The 27,732-nt window shown below is 41.9% G+C and overlaps 1 protein-coding gene and 1 long non-coding RNA gene across 3 annotated transcripts in view; one reads left to right on the top strand and one right to left on the bottom strand.

The window, feature by feature from the left end:
• PTBP3 (polypyrimidine tract binding protein 3) overlaps window positions 1-2,893 on the bottom strand; it is a 50,606-nt gene extending 47,713 nt beyond the window's left edge. Inside the window, exon 1 of one of the 2 annotated variants that reach the window (XM_075740297.1) lies at window positions 2,747-2,893. The gene's annotated coding sequence lies outside the window, so the exon portion shown is untranslated. The remainder of the gene's footprint in view (window positions 1-2,746) is intronic. The other variant, XM_075740299.1, reaches the window with a different exon arrangement.
• Window positions 2,894-3,491: 598 nt separating this feature from the next.
• Window positions 3,492-5,905, top strand: LOC142599598 (uncharacterized). Its single transcript, XR_012833177.1, has 3 exons — window positions 3,492-3,559; window positions 4,933-5,102; window positions 5,879-5,905. It is a non-coding gene; the product is annotated as an uncharacterized LOC142599598 (long non-coding RNA).
• The last annotated feature ends 21,827 nt before the right edge of the window (window positions 5,906-27,732 follow it).

Raw genomic sequence — 27,732 nt, 5'->3', positions numbered from 1 at the left:
TTAACTTGCAAATATAAATTCAGCTGCTGTGTATACTGTTGTTCCTGATTTGTTCCTCTTACTAACCCACAAGGAAGTCACTAACCTCAGTTAAAGAAAAATATACATCTATAGACATATCTGGGCTGCCTTTGACAGTCAACAAAAATTTATAGTTCATACCATTACTAATTTCTTTGAATTTAATCAGTTTAACTTGAATAACATTTCTTCCAAATGCAACAATCTTAAATAAAGAGCCAATTTCTTGCCACAAAACAGTGAAATTTTTACACCTTTCTAGAGGATCTTCCTAGTTTATCCAAGTTTACCTTTCTGTATTCTTACCCTTACAAAATATAAGTTTTGGATCTAAATTAGCATCAGCATCCAATAGAAATAAATTACTCCCTGTATTTAATTTTTATATTAGTGCCAATGAAGTGTAATTTTATTTCTTTTACTCTTCCTGTTTTCAAGAGCATTTAACAAAAAAAAAAAGTCACAAGCTGGTTTATTAAAAATTTTAACTTGTTTTACTTTAAATTCTTCATGGTAGGGTAGTTTTAACCATTCACAGTCTTCACAGCTTGCATCTTCAACTAACAGTTGGAAGATCCTTCAACCAAGTCCAATTCTCAGAAAGTACTTAGCATCTTCTAACGAAAAAAGAACACCCCAAAACCACCCCAAAAACCCAGACCTTCCTGAAGTGTCACAGGCAGCATCTAACAACTCGGAGAATGCTCAAACTTGCAGATATCATCAACCACCTGTATCATTACTGAAACACCTAAAAAGCTCTACTTCAGAAAATTTCTTAAAAAACACTCGATTCACCTTTAATGTGCCCTTAGCTTTTGCCTCGCTCTCTGACAAGCAAGTTTATTAGGAAGCTTCTACTTTGTGATGTTAGATTTGTACAGTTTTAAGAACTACATACATTTTGCTTATAGTATTTCTACTCAAAACAGAATGACTGTCAACCTTACGTTATCTTTAACATTAGTATTTCAGAACAGTACAGCAACTGATGCATGCCCCTTCTTCCCTCCTCTCTCAACTGAAATAACAAAATCTTTGTGAAAATTAAAAAACTGTTTTCAAAAGAAACTCATTATACTAGTTGAAAGAGAATAAGGATACCATAGGAATGATACACTCAGATCGCAATTCCACAAACTAAGAGAAAAAAAATTTATTCTCAAATGGATTAAAAGAAAAATAAAATTGCATGTCCCTCATAAGCATATTTGACAGATTAAAAAAGAGATTCTCACTCCAGTGAGAACTTTCTTAATTTTCTTTTGAGATTTTCCAAAAAGCCGTTTCAAAGCAAATGTGGAAAATGCTGATCATAGCAAAATTACTCAATTTTTGAATGAAGTTCTTCAAAAAGATATTTCCTAACACTATTTGTTTTTTGATTAATCAGCATTTATAGAAGAGTGTTCTTGTCAACCTGCCTCCCTATCAAGGCTTCCACTGCAACAGTGTTAAAAGGTGTCAGAAACGTTTGGGCTGCACTGCTTTGAGTCATGAGAAAGAAAAAAGAAAAAAGTCTTCCTAATTTCTGTTTCAGAATTCCTAGATTTCAAGAACAGCTAGCATTTTATAGGTCACTGAAGTGACTTTAAGTTAATAATATCTATCTCTTTGCATGAAGTTAGAGGCACTGTCCTTAGCGATCATTTCCATTTTCATGTATGCCTACTGTTATGATGAAAAATATAAAAGAAACAGTAAAGTACTTTACTGACATTAGGCATAGTTAGTTTCCTGGAACAGTTGAGTTTCCCATCGCAGTCCAACTTCCCAGGCTTTGGATTTTGAAATACCAATCAGCAAAGGAAAAAATACCAGCAATCACGTTTGCACTTAGAAAGTACTGCGGGAAGTTGGCAGTACACATAATGAACTGCGTTTTATTACTTAGTTTCAACTTAAGAAACTTTATCAAGACATATGACAAAAGTCAGTGTACATCACGCTACCCCAGCAATGGAAGCACTATACTTCAATCTTGCTAGAAATAATTTTATCTTCTGAGGACCACACACTCTATAAATTTTATCACTGCAACATCTTACCATGCACTTAAGGCCTTCAGTGCAGTCTATAAAAATGAGTTTAGGACTACACGAATAATCATCCAGATTATTGATTAACCTTGCAGAATAAATGGCAATCAGTTCACTTCCACATATGCACTTCTATCAGGCACCAGCGACCTGGTCTGGTCGCTGCCGGGCAGCGGCACTCCCACGTTTTTTTCTGCTACGGACAACGACCCGCCAGAGATTTGAAGTACAAAACTTCAGCTACCAGATGAAACTGCGATCTCCAAAAAACTCGTCACAACCCTCACTCAGCGTTAAGAAAGCCCAAAGGGCTTTTTAACACGTTAAAAAAAGGTAACTCTACAATAAGATTAAAAAACCCGCAACAAGCAGCATCCGAGCGGCGAATGCCACCTCCACCCCGGAGCCGGGAGGGCAGCCCGAGCCGCGCGGAGCGGCGCCCGCCGCCTCCCGACCCCGACCCCCAGCCGGCACCGGCGCTCCGCTGCCTCTTCAGCGCCGCACGACTGCCCTCGCCGCCGGAGAAAAGTTAGTCGCCAGCATCGGCGTGGAAAGAAAAAAAAAACAAACCAAAAAAACCCCCACAAAACAAAACAAACCGCGTCCCCAAGCCCGCTAGGGAAAAAAAAAAAAAAAAGAGAGAAAAAGAAAGCAAAGAGAAGAGAAAACCCGCGCGCCCTAGATACCACGAAGTTCCCCGCGAAAGCGCCCAGTGCCTCAGCTTAAGGCCGGCGACGGCGGCTGGTTTCCTCCTTCCACAAGCACCTGGTGGAGCAGCCCGCGTCAATATCCCCACGCCGAGCCCGGCCCCTCCGAAACCCGGCCCCTCTTCGACACCCACCTTTCCCCCCGCTCCGCTCCGCTCCCCCCCTTCGGGGGCGGGGGGTACCTCCCTCGGCCACCCTCCCCCCCCCGCGACAGCCCTCTGCCGGGCCAGGTACAGCCCTCAGGAGAATGCCGGCCCCCGCGGCAAACGGCCGCCACCCGCCCCTCAGTGCGGCCCCGACCCCGGGGGCAGGGCAGCGGCGGCAGGTACCAGCCCACCCATGGCTCGGCCAGGAGCAGCGGCGGGCGGGGAGGCCGGCGGAGCGGGGATGACAGGGAGCGGCCGTGGGCGGGGCCTCTGCCCCGCCCCTCTCCGCCCCGCCCCTTTCCTCCGCGAGCCAGGGTACAGGCACACTGCGGGGTGGTGCCCGGCGGATGGAACGGGCGAGCGCGCCTGCGCGGCTGCGGGCACGCGCTCAGCACGGCTTTACTCGTCTCCCAGTTCAGGTGGCGCGCGCTCGCGTCAGGGCGTTCGCGTTCCCTCGCCTCCTCCCCCCACCCGCCTCCTCCCCCCACCCGCCTCCTTCCCCCCACCTTCCCCCCCCCCCCGCAGCGCATGCGCGGTGGAGGGGCTCGGCGCGGCCTTGGGGTTCGGTGGTCCCGTCAGGCGGCCTCGTCCCCCTGCCTCGGTGGGGCTGCAGCTCAAGGGTGCCCCTGGCCGCGCCGTCCCTCAGGTGCCTCACTGCCCTCCTGCCCCGTGGGGCTGGGTCCTGGCCCCGCAGGGCGTCTGGGGGAGCTCGGGGAGAGCCGGCCTTTCGCTGGAGGCCGCCAGGGGCCGCTGGCGGGAAAGAGGGATTTGGGGTGGGCAGCTCCGAGCTGCGGGCTAGGAGCTCATGCCCTGCGGTGTGGTACGCGTTCTCCAGCTCCGCAGCTGGCTGATGCATTTTTTTTAAAAACGGTCAACTCTTGTTGAGCTGGTTATGTGGGTTGTAAATTTACCGGGCCACAGATGGGACAGTGGGCAGAGGCCTGGAAAAGTGTGTGTGAGGCCTGGGGAGCAGGGTGGGAAACTTGAGTAATGCACGGCTCTCTCTGGTAACTTAGGCGTATCTGAGGTGGCTTCGTGCAGGGTCAAATGAGTTGCTTCTGCATCCTGTTTCCTAGAAGTAGGAGCTCAAGGGATGGGAGGTACACTGGAGAAACAGGCAGCTACGAGATGAGGCATCTGCATGTCATCAGACTGGAAGGAAATGTGTTCCACTAGTTCCTGTCCCAGCTAGTGAGGACTTCAAGGACTTCCCTGAACTAAATCCTTTTCTGGGCTATGGTATTACTGTATAGCCTCAGTCAAATGGGTGAGACTCACAAGACAATTCTTGGTATTATCAAAGTCCGGTGATTCTGGTAGGCTTCAGCAGGAAATGGAGACCTGCCACAGTATTTGGGACAAAGCTCTTTTTGTATTGTGTCTCTATAGAAATATGAGTTATGGAAGTTTCTTGTATCATTCTTGACATGAGTCATCTAAGAACATGGGAGAAGAGGCAGCTTCAGTGCAAATAGATTGAAAATCCTGTGTGAGATGTCAGTGCTTCAAATGATGTGGAAGTTACAAGTGTGATAATGATGGGAAGTGTGTACATGTGAGAGTTAGAGGGGGACAGTGGATAGAGAGAGGCCCCATCGGTCTCTCCACTAAACCCCTGCCTGGAGTAGGAAGGATTAATGTGTACAAGAGGTGTTTTCATTATAAGCATAGCAGATTGTGACAGTTGCTTATTATTTGCTGATGGACAAAATCACCTGAAAGTAAAAGTTTAAAGGTAGCGAAGACAAGATAATATTAGAAGAGGGGCAGATCAATAGGCTTTCAGAAGCCATTTGTAGGTTGGTGCCCTTATAATGTGAATTTTTTGACAGAAAGTGGGAAAAGGCTTGCATTTGTATTTGTTCAGTGCCTCACACATTCACAGCACATGACAGCATCCTTTACAAGAAAGAATGGGATTTGTTATATATTTGTATTTCCTGGAATTCACTCAGTGCAAGTCTTAGCCTGGCACACTAGCTTTTGATGATTACAATTCCAAATCCTCTTTCCCTTCAGGCAATGAGAATATATGTGGCGAGTGAACTGCATGCATTCCTGGCAGATGCTATACCTATCATCTGTGTCCTATCACCTGCCAGAGGGTATTTGCATTGATTGTAAGAAGACATCTTCTGAGAGCGAGTGGAATGATTGGAGAAGAAGCTGGTAGGCAGCAATTTCACCAGGTACATAGCGCAATCCCTGCCTGCATCAAGGACCACCTAGGAAAATCAGTCCTAGGAAATTCGTGGAACATACGCACCAAAATGGGTGACTGGGTTCGATCAAAGACTGTAGTCTGAGAGTCCTGTTATCTAAAAATAGAACGAAACTTTTTCAGCTGAAGGTTATGAAGTCTATAGTGGCAAGACACTTCTGCCTCTCATCCTTTTTCTCCTTTTCCCCCCCCTAAACGTGGTAGCATACCAATTGATCTCTGCTATGACAGCCGTCAGCATGGCCAGCCCATACCATGTATTGGGGAATTAAAACTGACCTTGAAAAAAATACTTTTTTTTTGAACCAGGTAATTTGTCAAGCAGGTTGGTCCCCTAATTCAAGTCAAAAGATGTGTCTGTACACTGTGTTTCTAGTTTGGGACTGTTAGGGCAGGAGGCAAGAAGACTATGTTGTAGAGAGAGGGAAATTTCATTTCCCCTGTGTACCTCCAAGTTTTTGTGGTTTGATAGCACAACGTCTTATGTCCTTTAAACTCAGCCTGAATTGTCTAATCTGGGAAAAGTTGCAATCTCAAGTGGAAATTGTGAGAAAGTTGTGATTTCTTATGGTTTCCACCTTAGATCAAGTTTTGGTTTAAAGGTTATCATCACTTTTGGAAGAATTGAGGTTATGAGTGTGTTGTTTGAATTCATTGGTCAATTTCCAAGAGTAAGTTCTTGAAAACAGTAGGTTTCATTAAGAATATAGGAGTGTTTAAAAGTTTGCTTTTCTTTTCCCCCAGGAAATACAGGAGCAAGACAAAACCCCACCTAGCAAATTGACAGTTGAGGTAAGATTAGAAGTACTTTGAAGAGTATTCATTTGAAAAAATGAATTTTAGTCCTAATGCCAGACTCAAAATTGATGATACTTGAATCAGTTATGATGAGGAGGGGAGAATATATATATGAATACGTATTCTGTATTCTAATATATAGGGTAATACATATATTTTAATACTACTATATATATACACACATATGTGAATATACTAACATATTCAATATTTTCAATATTTTTGAATATATATTTTATAAGTAATATTTTTTTAATATAAATATAAAATTAAGAATTTTTGAATCCTTTGAAAGATCTTTTCTTTAGAGGTCAGATTGTGAAAAATGCCTTACAGTTTCATCCCTTGGCACATGTGTTTCTTGTTACAAGTGAAATATACAATGTAATTTAAAAATACTATGAGGGTTGTCTTGTAATTGGTCTGTATACTATAAAAAGAGAAATGTGTGTTTTGCCAATAATCTAGACCTTGCTGCCTTTGAAGAATGCTTTGAAATTCATTTCCAACTGCAATTCACAAAGCCGACAGAAATTTTGATAGACTATTATCATAGAAAAAGAAAATAAATCCTTTGTGATATGACCTGCGAGCTGGTTGTTAACACATGCAGGGAACAACAGAAAAGAGGAAAAATTTAAACATTCTCTTCCTGGAAGAGAAAGAGCAAAGGGGAGAAGATAGAGATAATGTGAGGGAAAACACTTCTAGGATGCAAACTTGGGCCTTGAGAATTATATTCCTACTTTCCCTGTGGTGCTTTTAGTGTGGCGAGTTTGGGGTTTTTTTAATTGGTCCACTTATTTTACTCATTCTTTTCTTTTCTACTTGCTTCCTTGGTTGGTTCTGTCTGTTCCTTCTCCTCTTTTCCAGTTTCTTTAAATTGCGTTCTTCGTGATCCATGTCAAATTCATGTTTCTTGCAACTTTAGGGAAGTTGGTAGAGTTGTGCTGTCTATAAACTAGGTGTGAGTTATTGTGTTGAATGGATGTGTTGTGTTTCAGCTGCCTCTTTTATAAGGACATATAAACTGAACGATGGTCTTGTTTACTTTAAAGAGGTATATGGTGTAATTTAATTAAATAGAACTTCAAGCAAGAACAGAGGTCTGTATGTACAGATCCAATTATACCATCGGAATCTGGGTGCACCATAATTAGCCTACTCAACATACAAATGTAATTAGACAGACACAATCAATCAATGCGAGCTATTCTAAACAAACTGTGTTTATCTGTTTTCAGCAGCAGAGTTTTGTTTTTTTTTTAAATGACTTGTCTTTGAGGTTATTCATATCAGGTTTAAAGAAACTAACACCTACAGTATTTTTCTCATTCATATCTTATTGCTATTCCTAATGTCCATATTAATTTCTTCTACTATGGGGAAAAAAACCCTGACCTGTTTTTCTGTTTTGTAATTTTGTTCTGTAAAACATATTCTACAAGTCCATTTGGGAATTTAGCTGATCTGTTTATCACAGAAGAAAACTTTTTCTAGATTCACAACACTGAAAACACTTTCTGTTTTCTGATTCAATCAGTTTTTAATGCTTGCCACAAAATCAATATGTAATCTTCAAGTCATATTGTTCCCATGTGCTGTAACTGGGAATGCAACATTCTGTCTATGCTGATTCAGTACTGAACGGACATGTAGAACCCTCAGTTCCAGGCCTCTCCATTTCTTCACTGGGTCTCATCTGGCATGGTTGCCTAGCATTCTGTGTTTTAGTTTACACATCAATAAGACAGAAATTGTACTTATTCTGAAACTCAGGGAAATTAATTTCACAGAATCACAGAATGGTTTGGTTTGGAAGAGACCTCAAAGATCATCTAGTTCCAACCCCCCTGCCATGGGCAGGGACACCCTCCACCAGACCAGGTTGCCCAAAGCCCCATCCAGCCTGGCCTTGAACACTGCCAGGGATGGGGCATCCACAGCTTCTCTGGGCAACCTGTGCCAGTGCCTCACCACCCTCACTGTAAAGAATTAATTTCTAACATGTCATCTAAATCTCCCTTCCTTCAGCTTAAGGCCATTACCCCTTGTCCTGTCACTACAGCCCCTGATCAAAAGTCCCTCTCCATCTTTCCTGTAGGACCTCCTTTAGGTACTAGAAGGCTGCAATTAGGTCTCCCCAGAGCCTTCTCTTCTCCAGGCTGAACAACCCCAACTCTCTCAGCCTGTCCTCACAGGAGAGGTGCTCCAGCCCTCTGATCAGCTTCGTGGCCTCCTCTGGACTCTCTCCAACAGTTCAAAGTCTTTCTTGTACTGGGGCCCCCAGAGCTGGACGCAGTACTCCAGGTGAGGTCTCACCAGAGTGGAATAGAGGGGCAGGATCACCTCCCTCAACCTGCTGGTCACGCTGCTTTTGATGCAGCCCGGGACATGGTTGGCTTTCTGGGATGCAAGAGCACACTGCCGGCTCATGTTGAGATTTTCATCAGTCAGCACCCCCAAGTCCTTCTCCTCAGGGCTGCTCTCAATCCGTTCTCTGCCCAGCCTGTGTTTGTGCTTTAGATTGCCCCAACCAATGTGCAGGACCTTGCACTTGGCCTTGTTGAACTTCATGCAGTTCACACGGGCCCACCTCTCCAGCCTGTCAAGGTCCCTCTGGATGGCATCCCTTCCCCCCAGTGTGTCGACCACACCACACAGCTTGGTGTCATTTAGCAAACTTGCTGAGGGTGCACTCGATCCCACTGTCCATGTTGCCGACAAAGATGTTGAACAGCGTCGGTCCCAGTACTGACTCCCGAGGAACGCCACTTGTCACTGATCTCCACTTGGACATCGAGCCGTTGACCACAACTTTTGAGTTTTGTTTGAGAAAGAATATGTTTAATCTTTTCAGCAAGCAATTTAGCACCACCTTTGCTCTTTTCTTGCCAGGTTAACAAGTGAAAAAAAACCCGACTTCTTGTCTTTTTCCCAACATCTACTGTTAAGTTATTTTAAACAATACACATAATTACTGTGAATTGTCAGCTTTTGTGATTATCTTCCAAATTGTACAGTTATCATAGTAAATCAATAGTTTAGACATCTTTGTTGTATTTCCTTCTTAGTTTTGCCATGCAGATCTATCACGTAATTGCTGTATGAGTGTTAACTCATTGAAACAAACCATTGCCATGTGGTTTTAAGAAAATTTTTTTACATTAATTAGTAATTGCCAGCTAAAAGGTCTTCTAAACTGCTTTCTATTTAATGGCAAAACATCCTGTTCTCCATTTTATTTAGTGCCTATTTACAAAAGATAATTTGATACATTGTTGTCTTTCATGTAATTCTCTTATTAAAACTTCTCAGTTATTTGTAAAATATTATGTGCTGTGTTTCTGGGAATACAATACAATATAGTACAGTACAATACATCTTCTGGTAGGAGCTTCTTTGTTTAGTTTCCTAACTAAACAAAAAAAAAAAAAAAGATTTCTTACCAGAATAGTCATTGACTAGGACGTTTACCTTTGCTCTTACTGAACAACACAAGGCCTTCACTAGCAACCGTAGCGCAAGAAGTAACAATCCTAATTAAACCTGTCAATTCACAGCAACTTGCCAGCTCCTCAGCTGTTCTGGCCCAACTACTTATAAGGTCATTCCACAAACTGCATTAAAAAAAGTAACCTCCTCCTTCACCTTTTGGTTGGGGGCAGTCCAGCTGGCCAAAGTGGGGACAGCAATTTCCAGTAGGGGGGCAGAGCAGACAGCTGGAGAGAGCAGCCATGGACTTCCACAGGCCAACCCTTGTCTGACTTACCATGCACTGATACGGCTGGCAGCTCCTGGTAGGGTATGGCCTCTGCACTGTAGCTCAGCAATACAAGTTGTATCTTTGACTCTACTGGTTGCTTCTGGAGAGAAACTGAACAAGACGCTTCCTCTGAGCGAACCAAATCCTTGTAGTAAACCACTCAAAGTGACAGTTAGATATTGTGATTTACTGTTCCATGTCTTTTGCAAAGGACTTGATGCATTGAAGAAACTAAAAGTGCAGAATCTTAGCAGAATTTTACTGATACCAAAGAAAAGGGAGAAATTGCTTTGCTAGGCTACTAAAAGCTGTGTTTATCAAAATGCTAAATTTAATTCAGACTGAAATCAGTGTGTGGGCACAGTTCAATGAGTGACTCACTTCAGCATAATAAAAATGCAATGAGAAACAATGGATAATACTCATTGACCATTTCCAGGCATGTATTATGAATTAGATTGAGAACATGCCACAATTTTACATGCACCTCCAAAACAGGCCCCAGATAAGCAATGTATTACACCCAAGATGCATACCAAGTAGATCCTGGAAGAAGGGCAATGAAAAGGACTAAGAATTAGATCTTTGCTGCCATACTCACTGGATGGATCCTAGTAATTATTTTTTTTCTTGCAGTACGAAGAATGTCTCAGAACAGTCAGACATAGCAGGAAGTGTTTGGTACTGTCTTATCAGCAATGAAAAGTGGTTATCTAGGAAGGTAAAACAACAAGTCCTGCTCTTACTGTGTGCCTGTCTTGTCTCCTGAGCCTCTGCTCTGTGATTCAAATGGCCACCTCTGAGCTTTAACTTGGATTTGGGGTGACATTCTGAGTTTCCTCTGAACTGTCCCAATATTTACTTTAAAAACAGAATTTATTTACCTTACTGGAGGGTGGTATGTTCACAATTATACACAGTGTGGCAGTTCTATTTACGATTTTGGAGAATAATTTTGCATCCAAAGATTGCTAAATCTTGCTTCAAAGTTTACTTGAAGCTCTGGTAACAAATTAAACTTTGGTATCAGCAGGCACTGCCACCATTTAAAAAACAATTTAAAGTTACTGGATGTGTCAGAGGGGAGAGGCATTCAAGGACTTTCATTAAGGAGGGCTTCCAGGGGCAGAAGCCACTGCTCAAATTGTAAGGACAGGCAGGACTCTTTTAGGAAGCCAAGTCTCATTTCTCCATGGGATGGTCAGGTAGCAGCAAGAGGAGGCTGCTCCCCAAAGGAGAGTGAGAGGAGAGCGGCCACAAGGCAGGCCAGGTCGTGCCCTCAGCAGCAGGGTGCAGTCCCATGGCACCAGTGAGCAGATCAGAGTGGTGACTGCAGCAGGTCCTGTTGACAGTCTGGTGAGCATCAGACAAAGAGGAGGTAACATGCCAGGTCCAAGGTGAATCCAGGAAATGCAAACAATGATTCAGGTACAGAGCTAGGGGCAAGCATACCTAAGATGTAGCTGAGGCAGGGACTGAAAGGCCAGGCATGAGGTTAAATGGAGATCCCAGTCAGAAGGTGTAGGTGGAGGCTCTGGGAGAGGCTTGTCAGAGCAAGGAAGGCCTATTTGTCACATAGATTCCTGAGAGCCCTGGGTGTGGGCTTTTCTGTCTACTCTGTGTAGATCAGAGGCAGAAGGAAGATGGGATATCAAGATGAAGAGAAGCCAGCAGAAAGATGAAGAAGTGATGAATCGCTGTTTGGAAGGAAGCTAATGGTCAGAGGTTCCTTTGAGGAGAATGTCTGTTAGGAAAGCAGACATTGCTTTTGGATGAAGAAATATTCCTACTTTTTCTTTTTTTTTTTCCTAGTGGGATGAGTTTCTTATTTCTCTTCAGTCAATAACCAAACTATGTTCGTTTTTTTTCTATCTTGCCTATTTTAACCACCCACTTTTCCAGATAGAAACTAACTTATTGTACTTAAATCTTGACATTCTGTGACCTGGATTTCTGGTACAGCATCTATTCGGTTCAATAAAGTTACAAACAAATTGTGCGAAGGTTTGTCATTCAGTGTTCAGAGACCTGCCAGATTTCTCTTGAGTACTCTTTTTTTCAAAGTCATGACATTTAAGTTTGCTCAATTTTTATTCAACTGAGGCCACTGCTGTGTCAAATAATGGAGAAATAATCACACCTTTTCCATAGAGAAGCCTTGGTATTTCAATGCAGCAACAGCACCAGATGGGTACAATAGATTTGTTACCTCTTCCAGACACCTTCCTGTTACAACTTGACATAACAGTACCCTGTAGTGATAAACTAACTTTCTCTTTCTTCTTTCTTTCTCTCTTTCTTTCTTTCTTTTTCTTTTTCTTTCTTTCTTTCTCTTTCTTTCTTTTTCTTTCTCTTTCTCTCTTTCTCTCTTTCTCTTTCTTTCTCTCTTTCTGTCTTTCTCTCTGTCTTCCTTCCCTTTCTTCCTTCCCTTTCTTCCTTCTCTTTCTCTTTCTCTTTCTCTTTCTCTTTCTCTTTCTCTTTCTCTTTCTCTTTCTCTTTCTCTTTCTCTTTCTCTTTCTCTTTCTCTTTCTCTTTCTCTTTCTCTTTCTCTTTCTCTTTCTCTTTCTCTTTCTCTTTCTCTTTCTTTTTCCTTCCTCCCTCCCTCCCTCCCTTCCTTCTTTGGAAGTGCCAGGGATACAGCAGAACTTCCAAGATGGCCAACTAGCTGCTAACTGTTATAGCAGAATATCATTATCACACAACACCTTTTTTATCCATGAAAAATTTCCTTGATATTCTTCCAGTGTTATAGATGATTTTATGGTAGTAAGTTTCATTAGTGGACCAAACTTCCCATCAGTACATCTCTTTAGTAAATTGAAGCACATCTTGATTTTACGGTTCTAGCATACCTACTCACATTTCTTTTTTTTTCTTTCCAAATATTCAAATAATCTATTTTTGGTAGGTAAGCACCAATTTCACTTTTATTAGTATAAGATTATTTTATATCCATGTTGTCCCCATACAAACTTTGATTAATCTTGCATAGCATCATGTTTATGACTTGTTTATTTTACATGTTTTTCATTAGTTAGTTGTCCTTTAGGATGTGTGTGATTTTAGAGTTCACTCCCACATTATACTTTGCAAATAACTATTCTGTTTCACAACAGATGCATAAACACTATCTCACATTAACTTTGTAAGTAACTAAATGTACCAGCATACGCATTACTGAGTGAGGAGTCTTAGCCAGGGCAACATCTGCTATATGTTTGATTTCTGGACATCTGGAATAAGGATCATTTATAATTGCATAGTGTTGCTTGTTAATGCAATATCTATATGTAGTGCTTGACTACAGTTAAAAGCCCTGTTCCACAACACTTTGAAATTACTTGGAACCAAAGAGTTTGCATAGTTGCAGAGTTTTCACTAACATTCAGTCATGTATCTTGATCATGTGGGGCCACAAACAGCTCCCAGTTGGCAGACAGGGTTTCTGAGATTGCTCTCATGAAGACTCAGCTTTCTCTTTGCACTTCAATGGTTTTAAATAGTCTTTAGACTCTAGCCTAAGCCATCTACCCCAAAACAGGTCAGAGTGCTGCACAGTGCAGCTTTTGGGTGTTTGTGTCTTTTATTAGGTCACAGTCTAAAAGCCTAGAAAAGTGCTGAAGCACTCAGACCACAGCTGGTACTTTGGTGCTCAGTCTTACGCCTTTTCCATTGGAAGAGCTTTTAATTGCTGCTGGTAACAGTTTGTACCCTAGAGTTAAACCTAGGCTTTCTCCTATACACCAAGTTGTTCATAGGCTCTTCTGAATGACCTTTTCATATCTGCTGTCCACTCTGCTCAGCAAACCATCCATATACCTGGCAGATTTACCAGGCTACATCTGTCTACATGAAGATACATTTCCATTCATAGTTCTCTTTTGCTTTTTTTAAGTAACTGCCAGGTGAACAAGAAAATTACAAAATGAACACAAGAAATTGAGTTCTTTTGCATTCTGGGCCCAACTAGAAAATAATATTAAAAAGGTAACCCCAGTTTGATTTAAGAAGATTGCTTCCCTGAGCTCAGATGAAGTCCAGCCTTACAAACACTTGACCTGGTAGAGCTAAAGAGGTGACAGTTTGGCAGAGGATGAAGTAAGTGTGGGGAATAGGAACTGTCCAATACAGATTTGGCACAGCTTTTAGGAGAATGCATTTCCACTCTCTTTTTTCTTCCTTAATCCGATAGTTGTGAGGAATGACAAATCAGCTCTGTGTTTGTGCTTCAACGAAGGTGCTCGTTGAGGGAACTTAGTTATCTCTGAGAATGCTATCAAAAGGTGATCACCATTTGTCAAAATCGTAATCTGTAAAATAGTTACCATTTAGCAGCCCTGTTGTTAATGTTAATTGTTGATCTACTCTTTCATGTATCCACCTTCTTGCTTGCCTTCTCTTTGGGCTGCCCATTCTTCGGGGGGGGGGGGGGGTAGTCATGCCCTCTGTGTTTGCTCAGCAACTGGCCCAGCAGGACTCAAACTTTACTATATTACAGATAAGCAACAAGAGTGAATAGAATAGAAAGGAAGGGAAAGGAATTAGAATATTTCAGTTGGAAGGAACCTATGGTGATCACCTAGTCCAACTGCCTGACCCCTTCAGGGCTGACCAAAAGTTAAAGCATGTTGTTAAGGGCATTGTCCAAATGCCTGTTGAATGCTGACAGGCTTGGGGCATCAACCGCCTCTCTAGGAAGCCTGTTCCAGTGTTTGAGCACCCTCTTAGTAAAGAAATGCTTCCTAATGCCCAGTCTAAACCTCCTCTGATGCAGCTTTGAACCATTCCCACACATCCTATCACTGGATACCAACTATTTGTAAGAAAGGCTAGTGAAAGAATCTGCCATTCTCCTTGAAGTCTTATATTTTTGCTTCTTCCAGAGAACTGTATGAAGACTGAGAAACTTTGTCAAGCAATTGCAGTAAGCAGTCTCTTCTTCACATGTTTCTTGTAGCTTTTCTTAATGTTCTTTCTTTCTGACAGCTCAGAGAAGGAATATCTGGTGAGTACGTAATTCTTCATTGTTTTCAAGTGCAGATACCATTTGACCATTTGAAGGCTTCAGATTAGGAGGATGATGTGTACCTCATTGCAGCTGTAATACATGGTGGAATACCAAAAGCCCTTTACAGTCTGAAGAAAATATGTCGTATAAAACAGTGGCTTACTGTATTCTGCTGTAGATAGGGCCTGAATTTATATAATGCACTGGATGGCAGTCATTTTAGTCTGATTTCTTGTAAGGGTAGTGCTTTAAGCACTAAAGCCCATTACTGCAAGACTTTTGCACAGAGACCCGAGGATTTAATTCAGACTTTATGACATACTGGGTCAAAGTTACAAAGAGTTCATTTCTGAGCTGGGCACACTGGACTGGGTCCCCAAATATGTTTATGTACCTACTTCTGTTTTCAAACCGTGTTTTCAGAACTTGTCTACTATAACATATGATCAGTTGTAGCAGTGATGAATTTACCTGTTTTGAGAAGGCTTTAAGGGGCGTTGTGTCAGAACCAAGTTATTTAACCATAGGTTCTCCTTGTATTATTGTTGTAAAAGTGGCCAAGAAATACTTGTGTTGGAAAAAAAACAAAACTGAAGGCTGAGGCAAAGGCAGACTACAGTTATAAACTAAGAGAGACAGGGACAGGTCTACCTTAATTTCTCATGTTCAAGAGGGAACACCTGGCAGTCATACAGTATTATTTCAGCTAGTTACTTATGCCTTTGATTCTTTGCTGTCAAGAAGAACAGTGCCTCTGTGATTTATTAGACATGCTCATTGCTGTTACATGGAAATGAAAAGTATGTGTTGAAAACATAAATGGAAAGGAGTTAAGCTATGGATGCTACTAATAATTTTTTAAGCATTTTGTCCATTTTACTCACTGTGCAAGTTTCCTCAAGCACACCCTGCAAAAGTGCCTTCACAGATTGCATGGAAACATAGTCCAGTTGTTGCACAGGATAGTAGTATTTGTCTAAATCTAACCATGATGGGAAAAAAACCAGCCAGTTAGTGACTGTTCTAATCATTCTAAATCTACACAGAAATGTCACTTTCCAAGGGAATAATGTAAGAGAAAATGCCTCTTGAAAAACTCCAGCAAGAGGTCATAAGATGAAAGAAACTATATACAGCTTTTCTAACAGAAATACTCTTTTGAAGAAAATTAACTACTAATTCACGTTTTTTGGAGAGACTCCTTATTGCTGTCATTCACTGATCTCATATTGTGAGTATTCTAAAATTTGAATCCAGTTAGTCCACATATTCAACAGCAGGAGCTTTGTGCATGAAAGAGTAGTCATAGATACATCGGTCAGGGCAAATCCTACAAGCCTAGAGCAGATTCACTGTTCATCTGAAGTCAGTTATTCCTTGCTAGCCACCCACTCACTTAAAACCCCAGAAGAGTGATGTGCACACATGCTCACAAAAAAAAATCTGTTTTAAAAAGTTAATATTTTCAAGCCAGACCATCTTAGGGTCAAATCCAGTTTTCCATATATTCCAGCAGTATTACTGAACTCAGTGGGACCTCTAGCACATATTACTTGACCAGGACTGAACATGTAGCTATCCTGTTTCTTTACCTATGAAATTGACTCATTTCAAGAAGATGGGAGTGTAACAATAGTCTATGCTTTGTCTCCCCACGGAAGACTTCTGAGAAAAGTCAGACCTGTTGGGTAGTGAGCACCCTTGTTAATTCCTGCTAATATAACCCTGAGTAGGAACAAAATCAGGAGTGCACTGTCACAAATTATTACTGGTACTGTTTTGTCTAACTCTTGCCAAGTTTCCAGAAGGGAACTGGATCAGCCTCAACAGTGCGTTGAGGTGGAGCACCCTAGACAAGTGTGTCTGCCTTTGCCAGAGGTGTGTACAGAAAACTGTTCTGGATGTTTCCAATGCTGGTACAGTTTTAGAGTTTTTTTACAGAGATTGTAAGAACGCTGTGAATAAAACACTTGGAGCTCAGTTACCTGTATGAAAAGTGATAGGACATGTTCTGCTGCTTTTGGCGGTGCTGCTCTGCATTGATCCTCCAGCATGACATTGAAGGCATAGTCAGACATTCTTATCCCTATAAAAGTCATACTAGTTGAAGGATGGAGTGAGGGAACTTCTGCTTCTCAACTGCCCTTCAGCCATCTCTCTTCCTTTCCTTTCAATGTAAGGCTGAATTTCTATATCAGATGGACAAAGATATAATGAGAGTAGAGAGAAACTGAGGTTTCATTTGGATGACAGACCTCTGTAAGTTCAAAACCTAGGCTGGGCTCCATGGCATAAGTTTTAAACATAGAATTAGTAATATTTGGGGGCAGAAGTTGTTGAGGGTAACACTGCAGCTAAGGGAGGAGCCTTACTAAACTTTGGCTCGTTAAAATACAACCTAAGCATGTGAAATACTAATTTTGTAAGGGTCTGTAGTATATTTCACCTATTCAAGTAAAAAGTATTCCATCTTTAAAGCCCTGTAAAACAATATACCATGGACAGATATGATGCAGAACACTCCTTCCTTCCTAGATGTCAGAATTACAAGATAAAAGTTACAGGAAGTAAGCTGTGAAATATAAAAGCCTTATCCTGGTTACAGCAAAACACAGGAGGGTGCACACTTTCAGGTTCCTGAAGTATTTCTCAGGTGCTTGAAGACAGATTCAACCTCTAGCACGGTCCCTAACAGTGCACTGGATGTGGGCACCAATAACTGCCTAATGCATACCCTGCTGTGGCTTATTTCTGTAATCAGTTGTATGGAGCAGCAGGCACAAGACAGCAATGGTAGCCCTGCTGGCTGTTATTAATTACGCATGTTTCCTTGGCTTTACATGTTACTTGAAGCTGCAAGCCTTCTTTTAAAGCTTTGGAAATCTTGCGTTTGTTATATATGATATCTTGATTTTTTGTTTAGTCTTTCTTTTTCCAAAGAGATACTATTTCTCAACTTTTAATGCTGAACATTCACTGTGTTCCAAGATTTAGGTCTGTCTCCTGGACATATTAAAGCTAGTGTGATAGATGATCATTACTCCTTTAGAATCTTGCTACCTTTTGCTAGAAATACAGCCCATTTTCACAAATATCCTTCCTAAAGCCAGTGGGGAAGGACATCTGTCCTGAAGAGTTCACTAGGAAGGTAGGTAGGTACGTAGATAGATAGACAGACAGACAGATAGATAGGGTGGAGGACCATGCATAGAAATAATTGCCCAAGGTCACACAGCTGAGCTGGAACTGAAACCTGACAGTGTCCTCTCCACTTCATAGGCTGTCTTGCATGCCAACTTTGCTTAGTCTCACTGAAATGGAGTTACCCATTTGTACCTGCTTTGAAATGGCTTTTCTGATGTATCCTTAATCAAGAAAGGCATGGTTATATCGCAGCCTTACTTCTCCCCACTGCTGACAGCATGACAAGTGCTGAAATCTGTCCCCTTTTTCTGTGCTGTTTTTCACTCTATCTGAATGCTGCTTCTGTCTCATTCCTTTGCCCATCCTATTGTCAGTATCCATACTTATGACAATGCTAGCTAAATGGAGCTTTCTGAAGAAAATGAGAAGGAGAGCCACACTAGGATTCATCACAAGTTGTTTAAAGAATGTGTAACTTGTTCTGCATAAACAGCCACCTGTAATCTCATGCTTCAGACTACATTAAAATAAATTACAGTAATTAAGAGCCTTCACAATCTGAAATTGTAAAAAACAATTTTCGGTAGAAATAGGAGTGAGTGCCTCATTTTTAAAGCCATTGGGAAAGGGAAACAGCAAGTTTTGTGCTTAGCACAGGTGATCTGCCCCTGTCTGGACTTATCCTCAGCATATCAAACGAAGGAAGAATGTAGCAGAAGGAGTCTTTTTAATTAATCTCTATGTCTACATTGGCCCTTCAGTTCTTTGTATGCCTGTGTATGTGAATTTAAAAAGCGGAGGTTGCACCTTAGTTCATATGTTATATAGTGAGATTTTGCTGGCTTTTGTCAGCTTAGCTTTTCTGGTAATTGTACTCGCTGGTAATTTATTACAAACATATTTAAAAGGTTCACTTTGAAGATTGTAATGACTTTGTTGCAACTTTTTGTTTTGGATTGCTATGGGCTTGTTGGCTTTCTTAAAAACAAAAACTCTAAGATCTGCATCAGTGAGATAAACAGAAATAAGAAATTACACTGGGACACTTGGCTTAGTCACACATTTTTCTGGCCATCTGCATTTAGGTGAGCTGTTACAATGTGTTCTACATTTAACAACTTACTTTGAGCAACAGTACTATGAAGACTATAGGATAGCTATTGCTTTTATCTTTTTTTCCTTGGTTTTCTGTATGATACATACATATGATGAAGTATGCAGAATCCACAAACTGAATACAACACACAGTCCTCACCGCTGCTTCAACATGGAAATGTAGTTGAAATAGAAATAGCCCCATAATGAGACTGCCTGTTATTTGGGTGTGAACGACACTGAAAAAGTTTTGCTGATGATGTGAATGATGTAGAATCATAGAATCACAGAATGTTTGGGGTTGGAAGGGACCTCAAAGATCATCTAGTTCCAACCCCCCTGCCATGGGCAGGGACACCCTCTACTAGACCAGGTTGCCCAAAGCCCCATCCAACCTGGCCTTGAACACTTCCAGGGATGGGGCATCCACAGCTTCTCTGGGCAAACTGTGCCAGTGCCTCACCACCCTCACAGTGAAGAATTTCTCCTAACATCTAATCTAAATCTCCCTTCCTTCAGCTTAAGGCCATTACCCCTTGTCCTATCCCTGCCCTCCCTGATTAACAGTCCCTCTCCATCTTTCCTGTAGGACCCCCTTTAGGTACTAGAAGGCTGCAATTAGGTCTTCCCAGAGCCTTCTCTTCTCCAGGCTGAACAATCCCAACTTTCTCAGCCTGTCCTCACAGGAGAGGTGCTCCAGCCCTCTGATCGTCTTTGTGGTCTTCTCTGGACTCGCTCCAACAGCTCCATGTCTTTCTGGTACTGGGGCCCCCAGAGCTGGAGGCAGTACTCCAGGTGGGGTCTCACCAGAGCGGAGTAGAGGGGCAGGATCACCTCCCTCAACCTGCTGGTCACGTTGCTTTTGATGCAGCCCAGGGTATGGTTGGCTTTCTGGGCTGTGAGCACTCATTGCCAGCTCATTTGAGATTTTCATCAGTCAACACCCCCAAGTCCTTCTTGTCAAGGCTACTGTGAATCCATTCTTCACCCAGCCTGTGTTTGTGCTTGGGATTGCCCCAACCCATGTGCAGGACCTTGCACTTGACCTTGCTGAAGTGAATGCAGTTCATACGGGCCCACCTTTCAAGCCTGTCCAGGTCCCTCTGGATGGCATCCCTTCCCTCCACATTCCAGTCTTAATGTAGATTAAGAAGGAGCCTGGAAAGATTGCTTGCCCCTGTAGCTGCACATACCTCAGTTAAATGTAGCTATACTGGCAGAAAAAGAAATCCTTTTGCCAGTATGTGAAACTAGCTAACTGAGACTAACAAAAGGATTATCATTGGCATGTTGTGCTTGCGAGCAGGAGGGGCTTGCTTTTAGCTGTGTCAGAAGAGTCGTGCATTGCTTTTACAAAGAGAACCACAGCTTACTTTGTAAAGCACCAGTTAGTTTTTAGCTGCAGTTGTAAAAATAATAAAGCAAAGGATGGGGTACAGGTTCATACTTTGTGTATTTGTTTAAGGGCAGCTTCCTATCCAGCCACAGGTCAGTAATTCAGGAGGCATAAGGTAGATCTGGGACTCTGTCTGCAGACCATACGGATTTTGACTGGGGGCCGCCGAAGGTAGCTGTCAGATTGCTGGTCCCATTTCATCTATTTTGCCTTCTCACTGTGATTTTACAGTAAAACTCCATGGAGTTGGTGGCATGAGACTAGCAGTAAAGACTTGCTGACTCCTTTTCTCCATCACAAAATACGAGCTGGAAAAGAAACAAGTTAACTGCTTCTGAAGAAATCTTGTTTTCTTGCAGAAAATTGTGGAAAAGGTCTGTAAGCACCCAGTATCAATCATCTGAGAAGAGAAATCAGGGTTATAAAAAGAAAGGACCCAAACTATTTGCTTGTTTTGACAATTTTTAGCATCTCTGGCTGGGTGAACGGAATTCTGCTCCTTAGAAAAAAGGAAATCAGCTTCCAGTGAGCTGGAAGGAAGGATGCTGTACTAAAAAGGAGTTTGGGGTTATTCTAATAGTTTTGGCTTTCCTTTTTGAAAGTAACAATGTGTGTAGAAACACTAAGCAAACTGAGCATCAGCTTGTTTGCCTGTGTGGGCCTGAGATGTTTTGAAGGGCTTAGGTGTGAACCTGAGGGTTTCAGTTTTCTTGGATTCTTGGAAACAGCTTGCTTCCAGCAGCAGTGGGAACTAGAAGAGCTTGGACAGAGCCAAACTCAGTGCAGGGACAGCTGAACTTCAGAATCCAAATCTCAAGAAAAGACTTAGTAAAAAACCTAAATGGTAGCCCAGGGAGGATTGTACAGAAACCTGAAGTCGAAGAGGTCCCAGATTAGAGCCTGGAAGGTGATGCTGGCTGAGAGTTCAGGAGTGTAGTGCCGTACCAGCAAAGTGGTGAATGGCTAATCAGGTGTGCTGCCAGGCACTATCACAGGCTGTGCTTGTCAAGTCCCAGCTCACAGCTAGATCCCCGTGGGCAGACCTTTATGCCTACACAGTGTCTGATTGAAATCATTGCATAGCCTGAGGCAGCTTTTTGTTACAATAATAGCCGCTGGAGCCAGTGGACACAGGGCCCTTTGGCTTAATGAGGAGTAGTATTTTATAATCCTGGAGTGTCGGCTAGGTAACAAAGAAAACTCTTTTACCAGCTTCTCCTGGATTTTTGGGTTTCTTGTAGTTTTCCCTTGTTTTAGGTTGGTTTTAACATCCATTTTATTACCTCTGTTTGCAGACTAATTTTTTTCAACCCAAACATATGCAGAAAACCCATTTCATGCTATTTCAAAGCATCAGTTTTATAACATCCTTATGTATAATATTTTGGGTTTATTTTAATCTGAGTAACTACTAATACTTGTGTAAAGTTGTCCTGCTCAGTTTTGATACTGTGCATCTGACAATGCTTATCTTTTAAATTTATTTCTCGTACTCCAACAAATAGTTCTTCACAAAGGATATTCCTAGACTTAAGTCACTGCTCCAAGCATTAGCATCACAGCTTTCTTCTTTTGCTGTGTTTCATTGTGACTTTTTATTAACTGACTTCCTTTTCCAAAAATAAATCATTTTGGTTTATATTTGTCATAGTCCTGCTGATACTTGATATTATTTCATTGTGCTAGGACTGCCCTTATGTTTATTCTAACAAACAAGGTTTCCTGCTTTCCCTTGAATTTCTCTTCTCCTGAATTTCTTCTAATCAGATCTTCTTTCAAGTTGCTTGGCTTACACTTTTTTTTTTTTTAAATTTTTGGGGGGGGGGGGGTTGTTAGTTTTGGATTTGTCATTTGTTGTTTTTTTAATAATGTTCAGATAACAGTTGTAGTCAGCCTAGGACCTATTCTCTATTTTTCTTTGACCTGTTTATTAGAATACCACATAACTCAGAAGATAGTCATTCTGATTGCAGGCACATTTCCCTTCTTTTCTCTTTGATCTATAAAATAACTGCTCTGTAAGCTGACCTCTCAGGCAATTCCTTATAAATAAAAAGAGCCTTTCCCCAGAGAGGTTTCTGCATGGATCAGAAGGCTGAAGCTGTTGGCCTGGTGGAAGTGTTCCCAGACTGTTTTCTCAGGAACTGTGGTTGGAATAGGTGACTGTCTATGTGGATGTGTAGCAGACAGAAATGTTTGGCTGATCAAGTAGTGTTTTGCCTATCACTTTGGAGAAGTTTGTCTACTATTAACAAAATGACGTCTTAGTTTGGAAACCCTCACTTCTGGTGAGCTGTGGTTCAGCTTCTGCAGGAGTGCTGCATGGTCCTTTTACGCCTGTGGGCACTTCACTCACAGCGGTGGGTGTCTCTGTGTGTGGAGTTAGGTGTTTTCCTTTGGAGTTGCTTGTTCTAGGAAAAAATGGAACTGGTGCAGCCACTGCTTCCACTTCTCTGCCAGATCCCTTACTATGCTAAGATAATTAGCTTTATTTGCTTCAGCTTTGCATGCTGAAGCATGAAATTAGGCAAGTTATTTCAGTGACCAATGTCAGGATAAATCCTATACTGACCTGTACTTTGTTGAATGCAGTTACTAATGGAGTCACTGGTTGATTTACACAATAGAATTACTCAGGATAGAATATTGCCCCAAAATTTTACAGAGTGAGTACGAAGAAAACATTTGCTCATGCATCAAAATAAGAAAAATCTGATATTCAGAATCTGCAGGAGTGCTACAATTTAAAAAGAAAACAAAAGATAATTATGTTAAAAATAGACTAGTTTACTGATCCTTCAGCCTTTACTTGTGCCTTTATTTTTATTCTCATTCTCATGATTTGGAAGATTAACACATATATATAAAGCATGCACAGCACCAAGCCAAAGTTTACTTTTTTCCTCACTGAATTTGGTGGGCTGTTGAAATTTGTGGTGGACTTTGTCCTGCAAAATGCTGAGCTTCATTTTCAACGACAGATTCTCAACAGCTTCCAGGACCGGATCTGAACAGGGCTGAATGGTTTGATAGCTAGCAAAGAGGAGCTTTCCTTTTGCAATGTTCTATTTGAGACAGCATAAACACCACCAAAACTCAACTGATATAACAGACTGGGTTACTGTAGAATCTAAACCTCTGTCAACAGTGTTCTCATTCATGGATGACTCAGGGTTGCTCTGAGTTACTATAAGCATTTGTGTTTAGAGAGTGACTTGGTATCTGGCGGTAAAATGTAAAAGATTGGTCTTCCCTCTGCTGCTCAAGGATTTAAGAGCTACATGAGGAACTTTCAGCCCACATGATGCCTGTGGCAACTTGTTCAGTCACAGAGTGAAGCATAGTCCTTACATGCCTGTTTTCACTAGGTATTAATTCAAGTGACTGGCACACAGACAGAGACAGGCAGGAGTAGCCAGATTGCGAAGTTGCTGAATGGTGCTGTATTTATCGGTATGTATTGCTTTGATGTATGGGACCATATTTCATGGTTCACAGAGATGTCCTACACTGAGATGATTTGTGTATGGTATTTTCCCACTTAACTGTAGAGACTGTTTTTGAAAGGTTGTGTCTGTCCTTTAGGAAACCTGGAGAAGTAAGTGATAGAGCAGTTCAGCCTCCAGGTCGCCTGCCTGAAGAAAAGCCTCAGTATGACTTTAATTTACATTCCCAGTGGTGTAAGGGCCAAAAGTCCGAGTGACATTCAGAAAATGAAATGGAACATGGGCTGTGGGTAGCTCCCAAATAAGAGAGCTGTGGTTCAGCTGGAACATTGCGTGCAGTCATTTGCTTCCTTTGTTGGAAGGAAGTCGTGTCAGCTAATGTGCAACCCTGCAGTACAGAGCCCAGCACGTTGAAGGTCAACTGGGTGGGTTCAGCAGCTGCTATGCAAGCAGCAAAACGAAAGTCCCTGACCCCTTTGCAGAAAAGGTGCAGCAGGTAACTTGGAGTGGAAACCCTCTCAACCATCCAGGAAGCAGAGCTTACAGGTTGTTAGCAAATATTTGAATACATTTGAAAGTTGACATCATTTAAGGTATTTCCTGTCAGAGAGAAGTGATCACAATGAATTTTTTTTAAATAAATCATCTGTGTTCGAATGCAGGTAACTGAGCCCAGCTCTTGGAAGCATCCTCCTTGAGGTGACAGCTCCCTTTACCCTCAGCAGAATGTGTGTGGTTTGTCTTTATATAAACTCTCATTACTTTTTTGGATATTTCAGTGGAATTTAGCCTTTGTATAAGGCCAAGTGCCGGATCCTGCACTTGGATCACAACAACCCCATGCAACTCTACAGGCTTGGGGAAGAGTGCCTGGAAAGGTGTCTGGTGGAAAAGGACCTCAAGGTGCTGGTTGACAGCTGGCTGAACATGAGCCAGCAGTGTGCCCAGGTGGCCAAGAAGGCCAACAGCATCCTGGCTTGTATCAGGAATAGTGTGGCCAGCAGGAACAGGGCAGTGATCATGCCCCTGTACTCAGCTCTGGTGAGGCCACACCTTCAGTACTGTGTTCACTTTTGGGCCCTTCAGTACAAGAAGGACATTGAGGTGCTGGAGCGTGTCCAGAGAAGGGCAACAAAGCTGGTGAAGGGTCTGGAGAACAAAAGGGTCTGGAGAACAAGTCTTAAGAGGAGCAGCTGAAGGAACTGGGATTGTTTAGTCTGGAGGAGGCCGAGGGGAGACCTTATTGCTCTCTACAGCTACCTGAAAGGAGGTTGTAGTGAGGTGGGTGTTGGTCTCTTCTCCCAAGTAACAAGCAATAGGACGAGAGGAAATGGCCTCAAGTTGCTTCAGGGGAGGTTTAGATTGGATATTAGGAAAAATTTCTTCACTGAAAGAGTGGTCAGGAATTGGAACAGGCTGCCCAGAGAGGTGATGAAGTCACCATCCCTGGAGGTGTTCATCCCTGGAGACATGGCACTTCAGGACATGGTTTAGTAGGCATGGTGGTGTTGGGTTGACAGTTGGACTTGATGATCTTAGAGGTCTTTTCCAACCTTAATGATTCTATGATTCTATGATTTGTACACCTCTGGTAGTAGTGCCTATTCTTTACTCTCGTCCTGTCTGTTGTAAAGCAATTCGTTGCCTTTCCTACTTGCTTAGTTAAGGTGTTCATGGCAGAGGTCCCAGACTCTGCTGCCACATGAACATGTGGAGGTGCCCATGTCCCCAGCCACAAACCCATGCTGATGTGGCAACAAAGGGAAAGAGTTCTTCCTATGCTAAGAGCAAGGTTGATGAGAGGGCGCCTGTCTGAGTTTGGGAGGGCTGTGGTTTCAAATCAGATGAAATGGACTAATTATGAGAGACCCCTCAACCCCATTGTTGTCTTTTGCAAACACCTGCAGTAACAAATCTGCTACAGAGGAGATGCCTAGTCAGTCATGCATGGTAACCCCACCAGCAAACATGCTTGGAGAGACTGGAAAAGCAGCTCTCCTGTCCCGAGGCCCTTTAAAGGTCCTCTTTAGGGGCTCCCTCCTTTTCTGAAACACAGCACTGAGATGATCTGTGTTTTTTTAAAAAAAGTGTGACAGAGTAATGCTTTGATTCAAGGCATGGTCTGTGTGGCAGCAAATCTCTCCTAGTGCCATCAGTATTTTCTTCCCCTGAAGGGCAGTGTTCTGGCAGACAAAACCATGGTACATTTTCCTGTTTGTTAATTGCCTCTTTTTAAAAAATCTTCCCTTTGGCTTTTAGGAATATACTTCATGGTAGTAATTGCCAAAAGAGTAACAGCCTGTGAAGTGTCTTTGCTGCACTCTTTTTCAAAGTCCTTCCCTCACTGCAAACCACTCAGCATTTATTAACCCTTTCCTGCATTTGAAAACCATTAACCTCTGAATGACATTTTGTCACTCTCACCCTTTAGCCAAGTGCAAATAGACTAATTCACCTGCACACGTTTCCATTATTGTGCTTATCAAGGTTGAATAACCACTATAGAAGTAGAAGTCCAATATTAAGAAGAAATGGTGCATTCTATCATGAATGGGAAAGATACTACATTTTAATTTTCTCCATTGGGGCCAAAGATGTCTGTTAACAGAAGGGCTAGCTGCAGCTGAGCTACAAGTTTCTGTGGTGTAGCTCAGTTCTTAGCTGAAGCATTAGCTTAATTTCTGACTCTTCATATAATGTTACTTATAGTTTCACTTCAGGGCTATAGTGAGCGAAACCAGAACGTAATTCTCAGTCAACCTTCAAAGACAGTGTATCATACAATATTAGTGAGACAAATATTGAATACAGTCAGAAAATGCCATAAATAGTAGTATTATTGAAGTTAGATAGTTTTAAAAGCAACTGGTAAATCCAGCAATATTTCTTGTACATGACATTTTACCGATTATTTGCATTGCTCCTTCTTTTCTAGCCCATGACTAAAACTGCTAACTGTAAAATCTGAATCAGTTTTCTTAAGGAGATGAGCTAAAGCTTTAAGGCAGCAAATAGGTATGTCTGGTTTTGGTGCTGGAAATCCTGCACAGACAGGATTTTGCTTTCAGTATCCCTGCTTAATAGCATGTTACTTGCCACAGCATCACTGCAGAAATAAACCACGCACTAGCAAAAGCAACGGTTGGTAATGTGTAATTTTTATCTTCAGTTCTAGCTTCTAATTTTGTCTTATTTTACGTAATCATAATATCTTCCTTTTGAAACCTTTGTGCTTCATAATACATGTTCCAATTGTGGTTCTTACCCATACTTTGGCTATGTTAGCCCCATATAATGGATAATTAATTCTGTATTCTGATACCTACCTTCTCTACTGCTGTGAAATGTACACTGATGTATTTTTGTTGTTGTCAATTCCTAAGAAATTAGAAGGCTTTATTTTGGAGTTATCATAAAGAAGACCACACACAGAACCTTTTATGAATCAAATACTTATTTGCTGCTTGTGATTAGGATGCATGGTAACAGTGCTTGCCTCTCTAAATTTTCACACGGAGGTCAGATAGTCTTAATCCTTTTGCCAAGGAATGAGGGAGAAAAACATTGTACCCTCCACCCTGCATACCTGCCTGAAGTCCAAGGACACAGCAACCTTGATAGCATTGCAGTGACAGTCCATTCAAATATGTCAACAAAGGAGGTGGGGTTTTTTTAATAGACTCTAATTTTAAAAAGTTAGTGGAATGTTTTGAAGACAGAAAGTAGCCTTCCCTCATGCTTTCACTCCCTCACTTGGATTTTCTCTTTGACTTAGCTGACAGCTATGCTTTTGTATGAAAGCCAAGGAACAGATGAGTTAAAGTAGGAAACTAGAACTCTGTGTCCAAGTATGAGAGCGATTTGCTGCAGCACTACACTTGTCAGATTCACCTTTTTATAACAAGTATGAATGACAGAAGAGATCTGCAGCATGAACCTGAGAGT

Source organism: Balearica regulorum, chromosome Z (assembly GCF_011004875.1).
Source record: "Balearica regulorum gibbericeps isolate bBalReg1 chromosome Z, bBalReg1.pri, whole genome shotgun sequence".
Lineage (NCBI taxonomy): Eukaryota > Metazoa > Chordata > Aves > Gruiformes > Gruidae > Balearica > Balearica regulorum.
The sequence above is the reverse complement of the archived record's forward strand: the minus strand, read 5'-3'. Positions and strand labels throughout refer to the sequence as shown.